This window comes from Saccopteryx leptura, chromosome 5 (assembly GCF_036850995.1).
Source record: "Saccopteryx leptura isolate mSacLep1 chromosome 5, mSacLep1_pri_phased_curated, whole genome shotgun sequence".
NCBI classification, from domain to species: Eukaryota; Metazoa; Chordata; class Mammalia; order Chiroptera; family Emballonuridae; genus Saccopteryx; species Saccopteryx leptura.
Genome location: NC_089507.1, coordinates 47,658,233 through 47,670,767, shown reverse-complemented (window position 1 = coordinate 47,670,767; position 12,535 = coordinate 47,658,233).

Sequence of the window (12,535 nt, the reverse complement as noted above, 5' to 3'; positions counted from 1 at the left end):
AGGGAAAAGAAGAATAAAACATATAAAGGAAGGTCCATTAGATTATCATCAGATTTCTCAGCAGAAACTCTACAAGCTAGAAGAGAGTGGACCCCAATATTTAAAGTCCTGAAAGAGAGTAACTTCCAGCCATGAATACTATACCCATCAAAGCTATCCTTTAAATATGAAGGAGAAATAAAAACATTCACAGATACAGAAAAGATGAGGGAATTTATCATCAAAAAACCCCCACTCCAGGAATTACTAAAGGGGATTCTCCAATCAGATACAAAGAACAAAACAAAACAAAACAAAACAAAAAAAAAGCCACAAGTAAAAGCTCCAAGAAGAACACAATAAAACCAAATTTAAACTGTGACAACAACAAAAAGAAAGGGGGGGGGGACAGGATGGAGATTAACAGTAGCAAAGGACGATGGAGTGCAAAAGTACTCACAAAATAGTGCGCTACAATGAACAGGGTAGGAACCCTTTTCATCACTTAAAGGTAACCACCATTGAAAAAACCTCCACAGAAGCACATGATTTAAAAAAGATAGCAACAGAGGAAAGATGTATGGAATACAACCAAATAAAAACAAAAGATAGAAAAATGAAAGAGAAGGATCAAACAAGACACAAAACTAACAGAAAGCAATCTATAAAATGGCAATAGGAAACACACAAGTGTCAAAGTGTCAATAATTACACTAAATGTAAACAGATTAAACTCACCAATAAAAAGGCACAGAGTAGCAGAATGGATCAAAAAAAAAATCCAACTGTATGCTGCCTACAAGAAACTCATCTAAATAACAAGGATAAAAACAAATTCAAAGTGAAAGGCTGGAAAACAATACTCCAAGCAAATAACATCCAAAAAAAAGCAGGCATAGCAAAACTCATATCTGATAATGCTGACTACAAGACAGCAAAAGTACTCAGAGACAAAAATGGCCATTTCATAATGGCTAAGGGGACAGTGAATCAAGAAGACATAACAATTCTTAATATATATGCACCAAACCAAGGAGCACCAAAATATATAAGACAGCTACTTATTGACCTTAAAACAAAAACTGACAAATATATAATCATACTTGGAGATTTCAGTACACCGTTGACAGCTCTAGATTGGTCATCCAAACAGAGAATCAACAAAGATACAGTGGCCTTAAACAAAACACTAGAGCACCTGGATATGATAGACATCTACAGGACATTTCATCCCAAAGTGACTGAGTATACATTTTTCTCCAGTGTACATGGATCATTCTCAAGAATTGACCATATGTTGGGCCACAAAAACAACATCAGCAAATTCAGAAAAATCGAAGTTGTACCAAGCATATTTTCTGATCATAAAGCCTTGAATCTAGAATTCAACTGCAAAAAAGAGAAAAAAAATCCCACAAAAATGTGGAAACTAAACAACATACTTTTAAAAAATGAATGGGTCAAAGAAGAAATAAGTGCAGAGATCAAAAGATATATACAGACTAATGAAAATGACAATACGACATATCAGAATCTATGGGATGCAGCAAAAACAGTGATAAGAGGGAAGTTCATATCACTTCAGGCATATATAAACAAACAAGAGAGAGCCCAAGTGAACCACTTAACTTCCCACCTTAAGGAACTAGAAAAAGAAGAACAAAGACAACCCAAAACCAGCCGAAGAAAGGAGATAATAAAAATCAGAGCAGAAATAAATGAAATAGAGAACAGAAAAAGTATAGAAAAAATTAATAGAACAAGGAGCTGGTTCTTTGAAAAGATCAACAAAATTGACAAACCCTTGACAAGACTTACCAAGGAAAAAAGAGAAAGAACTCATATAAACAAAATCCAAAATGAAAGAGGAGAAATCACCACGGACACCATAGATATACAAAGAAATATTGTAGAATACTATGAAAAACTTTATGCCACTAAATTCAACAACCTAGAAGAAATGGATAAATTCCTAGAACAATACAACCTTCCTAGACTGAGTCAAGAAGAAGCAGAAAGCCTAAACAAACCTATTAGTAGAGAAGAAATAGAAAAAAACCATTAAAAACCTCCCCAAAAATAAAAGTCCAGGCCCTGATGGCTATACCAGCGAATTTTATCAAACATTCAAAGAAGACTTGGTTCCTATTCTACTCAAAGTCTTCCAAAAAATTGAAGAAAAAGCAATACTTCCAAACACATTTTATGAGGCCAACATAACCCTCATACCAAAACCAGGCAAGGACTGCACAAAAAAAAACAACTACAGACCAATATCTCTAATGAATACAGATGCTAAAATACTAAACAAAATACTAGCAAACTGAATACAACAACGTATTTAAAAGATAACACATCATGATCAAGTGGGATTCATCCCAGAATCTCAAGGATGGTTCAACATACGTAAAACGGTTAACATAATACACCATACCAACAAAACAAAGAACAAAAACCACATGATCTTATCAATAGACGCAGAAAAGGCTTTCAATAAAATACAGCACAATTTTATGTTTAAGACTCTCAACAAAATGGGTATAGAAGGAAAATATCTCAACATGATAAAGGCCATATATGATAAACCATCAGCTAACATCATATTAAAAGCCACTAAACTGAAGACTTTTCCCCTTAAATCAGGAACAAGACAGGGTTGTCCACTCTCTCCACTCTTATTTAATGTGGTACTAGAGGTTCTAGCCAGAGCAATCAGACAAGACAAAGAAATAAAAGGCATCCATATCGAAAAAGAAGAAGTAAAGGTATCACTTTTTGCAGATGATATGATCCTATACATTGAAAATCCCAAAGAATCCACAAAAAGACTACTAGAAACAATAAGCCAATACAGTAAGGTCGCAGGATACAAAATTAACATACAGAAGTCAATAGCCTTTCTATATGCCAACAATAAAATATTTGAGAACGAACTCAAAAGAACAATCCCCTTCACGATTGCAACAAAAAAAATAAAATAAAATACTTAGGAATAAACATAACAAAGAAAGTAAAGGACTTATATAATGAAAACTATAAACTATTGTTAAGGGAAATCGAAAAAGATATAATGAGATGGAAGAATATACCTTGTTCTTGGTTAGGAAGAATAAATATAATCAAGATGGCCATATTACCCAAAGCAATATACAAATTTAATGCAATTCCCATCAAAATTCCAATGACATTTTTTAAGGAAATGGAGCAAAAAATCCTCAGATTTATATGGAACTATAAAAAATCCCGAATAGCCAAAGCAATCTTAAAGAAAAAGAATGAAGCTGGGGGCATTACAATACCTGACTTCAAACTCTATTATAGGGCCACGACAATCAAAACAGCATGGTATTGGCAGAAAAATAGACACTCAGACCAATGGAACAGAATAGAAAACCCAGAAATAAAACCACATATATATAGTCAAATAATTTTTGATAAAGGGGCCAACAACACACAATGGAGAAAAGAAAGCCTCTTCAATAAATGGTGCTGGGAAAACTGGAAAGCCACATGCAAAAGAATGAAACTGGCCTACAGTCTGTCTCCCTGTACTAAAATTAACTCAAAATGGATCAAAGATCTAAACATAAGACCTGAAACAATTAAGTGCATTGAAGAAGACATAGGTAGTAAACTCATGGACCTGGGTTTTAAAGAGCATTTTATGAATTTGACTCCAAAGGCAAGAGAAGTGAAGGCAAAAATTAATGAATGGGACTGCATCAGACTAAGAAGTTTTTGCTCAGCAAGAGAAACTGATAACAAAATAAACAGACAGACAACTAAATGGGAAATGATATTTTCAAACAACAGCTCAGAATAGGACCTAATATCCAAAATATACAAAGAACTCATAAAACTCAACAACAAACAAACAAACAATCCAATAAAAAAATGGGAAGAGGACATGAACAGACACTTCTCCCAGGAAGAAATACAAATGGCCAACAGATATATGAAAAGATGCTCATCTTCGTTAGTTATTAGAGAAATGCAAATCAAAAATGCAATGAGATACCACCTCACACCTGTTCGATTAGCTATTATTAACAAGACAGGTAATAACAAATGTTGGAGAGACTGTGGAGAAAAAGGAACCCTCATACACTGTTGGTGGGAATGTAAAGGAGTACAACCATTATGGAAGAAAGTATGGTGGTTCCTCAAAAAACTGCAAGTAGAACTACCTTATGACCCAGCAATCCCTCTACTGGGTATATACCCCAAAAACTCAGAAACATTGATACGTAAAGACACATGCAGCCCCATGTTCATTGCAGCATTGTTCACAGTGGCCGGGACATGGAAACAACCAAAAAGCCCGTCAATACATGACTGGATAAAGAAGATGTGGCACATATACACTATGGAATACTACTCAGCCATAAGAAATGATGACATCGGATCATTTACAGCAAAATGGTGGGATCTTGATAACATTATACGAAGTGAAATAAGTAAATCAGAAAAAATCAGGAACTGCATTATTCCATACGTTGGTGGGACATAAAAGTGAAACTAAGAGACATTGATAAGCATGTGGTGGTTAGGGGGGGAGGGGGTAAAGGGAGAGGGAGAGGGGGAGGGGCACAAAGAAAACTAGATAGAAGGTGACAGAGGACAATCTGATTTTGGGTGATGGGTATGCAACATAAGTGAACGACAAGATAACCTGGAGTTGTTATCTTTGAATATATGTATCCTGATTTATTGATGTTGCCCTATTAAAAATAAAATTATTAAAAAGAAAAATCAGTGAGAAAATGAAACTGATGATGGGGGTGGGGGAAGAATAGTATGACCAACAAGATAGCCCTAGAATCATCACACAGTGGATCATATCCAATGGTACAAATAATACATTCTTAGGCAGAATCAAAGAGACAGATAAATGAACTAAGAGTTATTCCACAGAGAAGATTCTGAAAGTTGAAAGTAAAATAATGTCAAGTAATTTATCAGATCCTGGATAGAAACTGTATAAAAAACAGCAGAAGTTACCCAGTTTTCATCACTTTGGAGCTTTTAAACAGAGTATAAATGTCATCCGCACTTACTCTCTAGAATAAGCAAAATCCCTTTCACATGCCGCTGGTCCAATAGCAAAGTCATGGTAACTGAGCTCTAAATAATGAAAAAGAGAACAGAATGAAAAGATAAGTTATGGTGAATCCTTAGGGGGAAAAATGAAACCTGAGTTGAAGACACAATTTAGATAAAAACGGAGCAGATGTGCCAAGGTTAGACTTTTTCTAGATTGTGTATTTGGATTGACCTAAACAAAGTGCTTTATGATAGGTTTCACTGCTCTTATGGAGACAGTGTTCAAGAAACACAACTAAAGAAAGGATAGAGGATATAATTCAAGCTTTTGAAAAGAGAAGTCAGTTGCAGAAGATAAATGTTTTATAGTTTTTTCTCACAGAAAATGAAACTGCATGAGAATTTTGTGTGAGGCATACTTGAATGGCAAGCAGCCAGGAAGGAAAAATAATGATGGTACAGGTTATAGAAGCTTCTAGGTATTAAGTTGCAGGTAAAGGAGAGTATAACATTTCCCCCATAGAAGTTCGGTTCCTTTTAGGATATGATAATTTCTGCCAAATGATTTATTTCAGGCTAAATTTATAAACCATTTGTATAGAACATGCAACTCTAATTTTTTTTTTAAAAAAAGGACGTATGGTGACTGTTTCTTAGATTATGCCGAACCGTTCAAAGGACCATAGAACATTAAAAGACATAAAAATTTTCAAACTATTTTTCTGCTTCAGCCTGTATGCTAGAATTATCAATGTCCTGCAGAGGAGTCTGCTCATATGAGATGTACTAAAAATACATCCTTTTGTTCACCCAAAAATAGAAACAAGAAAGGAGTCGTTTTCTGTTTTAATTTTAAAGCTCTCCATTGCAGAGATTGAAATTAGATGGAAGGTGTTAGAATACAAACAGAAATTTGCATATTCTTTTTATTGTATAAATAAGATATGTTTACTAAAAAGGATGTATGTTAATTTAAGATTTTCATGTTAATATATATGAAGAGGTATTTTAAAGTTTAATTATATCAATTTGATATCACATGTTTTCAAAGGCTCCTTTCTTGACATCATTGACTATTTCCATCCTTTGATGGAACCATTATAATATGGATAATTCCAAGTGTGCATTATTTTCAATAAAAAGACCTATTTTCTGCAAGTTACATAATTGTCGCATTATCCTGTTAATATGTTACTCAGTTGGCTCCTACCCTCTGTTAATATATTTTCTTTGTTCCTTATACTCAGATCTACAGGTATGCCACCTGGGAAACTGTCCTTGCAGCAAATTTTAAAAACAGAATATGAAAGCAGAGTAGAAAGTATTATTGACAATGATAGTTAATATTTATTAAATACTTCATATGTGCCAAAAACTTGATTTTAATGTTTCAAACTTTACTACAGCCATTTGAAATACAAGATTTTTTTTTCACTTTACAGGTTAGAAAATAACTTTAAAAAGGTTAAGCAGTTTTCCAAACAAATTGTACTAATAATTGAAGAAGCCTGGATTCAACTTCGGTCCATCTGACGCTGAGTTCTTACCATAGCAGAATAGGAAGGAAATCGATCTGAGGAGCTTTTGGTCATTTTCAAGGCTAATATTTTGCAATGTGAAACTGTATAAAAACTTTACTAAGTGTAGAAGGTATATTTGGCCACCCACAGAAAGAAACTCAAATGCAGATTTTCTGCATTGCAAAATATTAAGTTGAAGATTATCTTCGAAAAATTTCTCAGGATTATTAAACTAATCTCTGAAATATTTCTCGGGCTTGAAATTTAAATCAACTACTTCAAAATTCTGCTTCATATTCAGGATAGTCCTAAATTTTAGTGATCCTTATAAAAATAGTTAACTAAATTGGTATCCTACCTCAACTTTCTCAGAAGATGCTCTAGCACTCTTAGAGGTTACAATGATTAGTAATGCATCTGAAAATAACTGCATAATTTTTGAAGTATGCTAAAACAGCTTCTTTGGTTATTCTTTCTCAAACTCCCTTGAGTAAAATCTGCCTTCTATTATCAGTCTCTGTATATTACTACATGGTCAAGTTCTGTGTTCCCACCTCCAGAGATATTTTTATTGAGCTTATTTCTATTTTAAAAATAAAATAATTTTCTCTTATGCTAAATTAATTTTACAGTCTGAAAACTGGTATGGAAAGGCCTTTCTTGTATTTGAGAATCATGCATAAAGGCTAGCCACCTAAAATTTTCTAAATTTCCCCAAAAGAGAAAGTAAGTGTGATGAGCATTCTTGCTCGTGTGTGAGGAGGAGGGGTGGAGGAACAGAGGAAGGAGAATACATGATAAAAGAGAGAAAGAGAGATCACAATATGATCACAACATATGATTTCTATCCCCATTTCTATTTTACATGGAGACTTTTCCAGACCTAGACCTCTAAGAAGTTGTAATTTTTTTTTTATTTTCTGGGTCACAGAAATACTCACTAAGATATATTTGATACACACACACACACACACACACACACACACACACACACACATATATATATATATGAAACATATATTATTTCTATTTCTCAATTATACTTTAAGACAGCTGAAAAAAAAACTATTAGAAATAGTTTTTGGGAGGGTTGCTACAAGTCAACCTCAACATTATTAAAAGATCCAACAGTGGCCTGACCAGGCGGTGGTGCAGTGGATAGAGTGTTGGACTGGGATGCAGAGGACCTGGGTTCGAGACCCCGAGGTCGCCAGCTTGAGTGCGGGCTCATCTGGTTTGAGAAAAAGCCCACCAGCTTGAACCCAAGGTCGCTGGCTCCAGCAAGGGGTTACTCGGTCTGCTGAAGGCCCGCGTTCAAGGCACATATGAGAAAGCAATCAATGAACAACTAAGGTGTTGCAACGCGCAATGAAAAACTAATGATTGATGCTTCTCATCTCTCTCCGTTCCTATCTGTCTGTCCCTGTCTATCCCTCTCTCTGACTCACTCTGTCTCTGTAATAAATAAATAAATAAATAAAAATTAAAAAAAAAAAGATTAAACAGTGAAGGCCCTGGCCAGTTTGCTCAGTGGTAGAGTGCAGCCTAGCATATGGAAGTTCCGGGTTCGATTCCTTGACTGTGCACACAGGAGAAGTGCCAATCTGCTTCTCCACCCTTCCCCTTCTCCTCTCTCTTTCTCTCTCTCTTCCCCTCCTGCAGCCAAGGCTATATTGGAGCAAAGTTGACCTGGGCACTGAGGATGGCTTCATGACCTCCACCTCAGGTGCTGGAACGGCTTGGGTTGCAATGGAGGGACACCCTAGATGGGCAGAGCACTGCCCCCTAGTTGGCATGGTGGGTGGATCCCAGTTGGGCACATGCGGGAGTCTGTCTCTCTGCCTCCCTGCTTCTCACTAAGGAAAAATACAAAACAAACAAACAAACAAAGCAAGTCCTAATAGTAAAGTTAAAAATTTAATTGATGTTGAAGAAAAAAATACTTCAGGTAATTTAATTATGATGATGTCTATGTCCCTCAAAATTTCATACTCTACATTTTACATGACCTTCACTTTTAGATCCAATTATCATCATTGCCCAAAATATCTGTTTCCATGCATTCAGCCTAAACCAATATCATAAAACTCAGAGCCTTATATCCTCATGCTTAATGATGTTCTCTCTAGTCAGATAATCTGTTGTTACCTTAATATCACATGTCAATCTGAATTCCTCCTCCTTTCTTAGACTTAATTATTTTGCAACATTCAATATCAGTCCTATACCCTAAGTATTTCCAGGAGGTAGTCAGACTCTTCATAAATGTCTACAAATGATCCCATCTCTTGTAGCTACCAAAAGCATGTGTGATTCTACCTGGAGATTATTTGGAGAATCATGGTTACCCCTGCCCACTCGCTGTATAGTTATTATTTTTTCTCCAGTGCTATCAAATGTTTCAGTTCTCCTGGTATAAGCAGTATAATAATGTTGGTTAGGTATAGTGGGGTAGGTCTTCTTCTCCCAACCCTGTACCTCACTGGGCTACCAGAGACCATAAAATATTTCTTCTTATTCTCAAGGCTTATTGATTCTCCCAGGTCCTTTGACCATGCTTTTCTCTAAGAAGCTCAAAATTATTCCAAATGACAATATTCTGAGCAAAGGTCATTTTATTCTCCTCTAAATCTTGATTCCTTATCACTTAGGTCCTCCCTCAGTGAAGCTCCCTCCAATTTTCCTACCCTTTAAGTTAATCTCCATGTATATGAATGGAAAAAAACCACCCAATGGATATTGTAGAGGGGGAAAAGAACAAATGGGGGGGGAGTATTTCTCTTTATGTTTATCATATTACCAATCTTCATAAATGTCACCATCATCCCAGTTATTAAGAGGGAAAATTGGTAATCATTCTAGATTTTACTCTTCAAAATATCAACATTTTTTAATCACTCATTAAACCAATTAAATCACCCATTAAATATTTTTTCAAGTCAACCTCTTTTTTCTCAAGACTTAATTTTTTCTTAGATTACTATCGTTAGTTTTTTACTCATTTTAATTTGTTGTGTTTACATAGATTCTAGTGTTGCCCATAAAGCATCCCCCTTCCCCCATATTCCTTTCAATATCTCCCTTGCCCCCCTCCCCATAGCACCACCCCCCTTATCTTCATGATTATCCCATCCTATCATTCCCTTTCCCACTGTTCTCTTTTTCTCTGGTCCATTTCATCTCTCATCTGTCTCAGTTGTGTTCCTCAGTTCACATTGTTCATTAGATTCCCCAAATGAATGAGGTCATATGATACTTTTCTTTTTCTGCCTGGCTTATTTCACTTAACGTAATAGTTTCCAGGTCCATCCATGTTGTTGCAAAACATAATATTTCCTTCATTTTCATGGCCCCATAGTATTCCATTGTATATATGTACCACTGCTTTTTAATCCACTCGTCCACTGACAGACACTTGGGCTGTTTCCAGATCTTCGCTATCGTGAACAATGCTGCCATGAAAATGAGGGTGCATTTCTCCCTTTGAAAGAGTGCTACAGTGTTCTTGGGGTATATTTCTAAAAGTAGGATAGCTGGGTCAAAAGGCAGTTTGATTTTTAATTTTTTGAGGAATTTCCATACGGAAAATTTTTCACAGTGGCTAAAACAGTCTGCATTTCCACCAGAAGTGCAGGAGGGTTCCCTTTTCTCCACATTCTCACCAGCACTTACTCTGTGTTGTTTTGTTGATGGGTGCCATTCTGACTGGTGTGAGGTAATATCTCATTGTGGTTTTAATATGAATTTCTCTAATGAGTAGTGATGTTCAGCATTTTTTTATATGCCTATTGTCCATCTGTATGTCCTCTTTGGAGAAGTGTCTATTCATTTCTTTTGCCCATATTTTGATTGGATTGTTTATCTTATTAGTGTTGAGTTTTACAAGTTCTTTATAAATTCTGGTTATCAACCCCTTATAAAATGAATTGTCAAATATGTTTTCCCATTGTGTAGTTTGTCTTTTTATTCTGTTCTTATTGTCTTTAGCAGTGCAAAATCTTTTTAGTTTGATACAGTCCCATTTGTTTATCCTGTCTTTTATTTCACTGCCTGTGGAAATAAATCAGTAAATATATTGCTGTGAGAGATGTTGAAGAGCTTACTGCCTATGTTTTATTCTAAGATGCTTTTAATTGCACGGCTTACATTTAAGTCTCTTAACAATTTTGAGTTCATTTTTGTAAATGGTGTAAGTTGGTGGTCTAGTTTCATTTTTTTTCAGGTTGTTGTCCAATTTTCCCTACACCATTTGTTGAAGAGGCTGTCTTTACTTCATTGTATGCTCTTGCTTCCTCAATCAAATATCAATTGTCCACGAAGATGTAGGTTTATTTCTGGGTTCTCTGTTCTGTTCCATAGATCTATAAAACTGTTCTTATGCCAGTACCAAGCTGTTTTGAGTACAATGGCCTTGTAGTATAACTTGATATCAGGAAGTGTGATACCTCCCACTTTTTTCTTTCTTTTCAAGATTGCTGAGGCTATTTGTGTTCTTTTTTGGTTCCATATAAATTTTTGGAATATGTGTTCTATATTTTTGAAGTATGTCATGGTATTTTAATTGGTATTGCATTGAATTTATAAATGGCTTTGGGTAATATAGATATTTTAATGATGTTTATTCATCGTAACAATGAGCATGGTATATACTTTCACTAATTGTATCTTCCTTGATATTTTTTATCAATGTTTTATAATTTTTTGAGTACAAGTCTTTAATCTCCTTGGTTAAATTTATTCTTAGGTACTTTATTTTTTTGGTTGCAATAGTGAAGGGGATTGTTTCCTTAAATTCTCTTTTTGACAGTTCATTATTGGTGTATAACAATGCCTCTGATTTCTGAGTATTAATTTTATATCCTGCCACCTTGTTAAATTCATTTATCAGGTCCAGTAGTTTTTTGACTGAGACTTTAGGGTTCTCTATATACAATATCATATCATCTGCAAATAATAATAGTTTTACTTCTTCTTTTCCAACTTGGATGCCTTTTATTTCTTCTTCTTGTCTGATTGCTGTAGCTAGGACTTCCAGGACTATGTTGAATAAGAGTGGTGAAAGGGGGCACCCCTGCCTTGTTTCTGATCTTAAGAAGATTGTTTTAATTTTTGCCCAATGAGTAGGATGTTGTCTGTGGGTTTGTCATAGATGGCCTTTATCATGTTGAGGTATGTTCCCTGTATTCCCATTTTGCTGAGAGTTTTGATCATGAATGGGTGCTGGATTTAATCAAATGCTTTTTCTGCATCTATTGAAATTATCATGTGGTTTTTCTCTTTCCCTTTGTTTATGAGATGAATCACATTGATTGATTTGCGAATATTGTACCAGCCTTGCCTCCACTGAATAAATCCCACTTCATCATGGTGTATGATTTTTCTCATATTTTGCTGGATCTGTTTGGCTAATATTTTGTTGAGGATTTTAGCATCTAGATTCATCAGGGATATTGGCCTATAATTTTCTTTCTTTGTGTTGTCTTTGCCTGGTTTTGGAATCAGAATTATGCTCGTCTTATAAAAGGAGCTTGGAAGTCTTCCTTCCTCTTGAATGTTATAAAATAGTTTGAGAAGGATAGGAGTTAGTTCTTTGAATATTTGGTAGAATTCACTTGTGAAGCCATCGGGCCCCAGGTTTTTTTTTGTTGGGAGTTTTTTGATAACTGTTTTGATCTCATTTGTTGTAATTGGTCTGTTTAGGTTTTCTGATTCTTCCCAATTGATTTTTAAAATATTATATGTTTCAAGGAATTTGTCCATTTCTTCTTGGTTGAATAATTTTTTGGCATACAGTTCTTCATAGTATTTTCTTATAAGCCTTTGTATTTCTGTTGTGTCAGTTGTCATTTCTCCACGCTCATTTCTAATTTTATTTATTTGAGTCCTCTCTTTTTTTTTCTTGGTGAGTCTGGTTAACGGTTCATCAATCTTGTTTACCTTTTCAAAGAACCAGCTCCTGGTTTCATTGATCCTTTGTATTGTTTCTTTAGCAT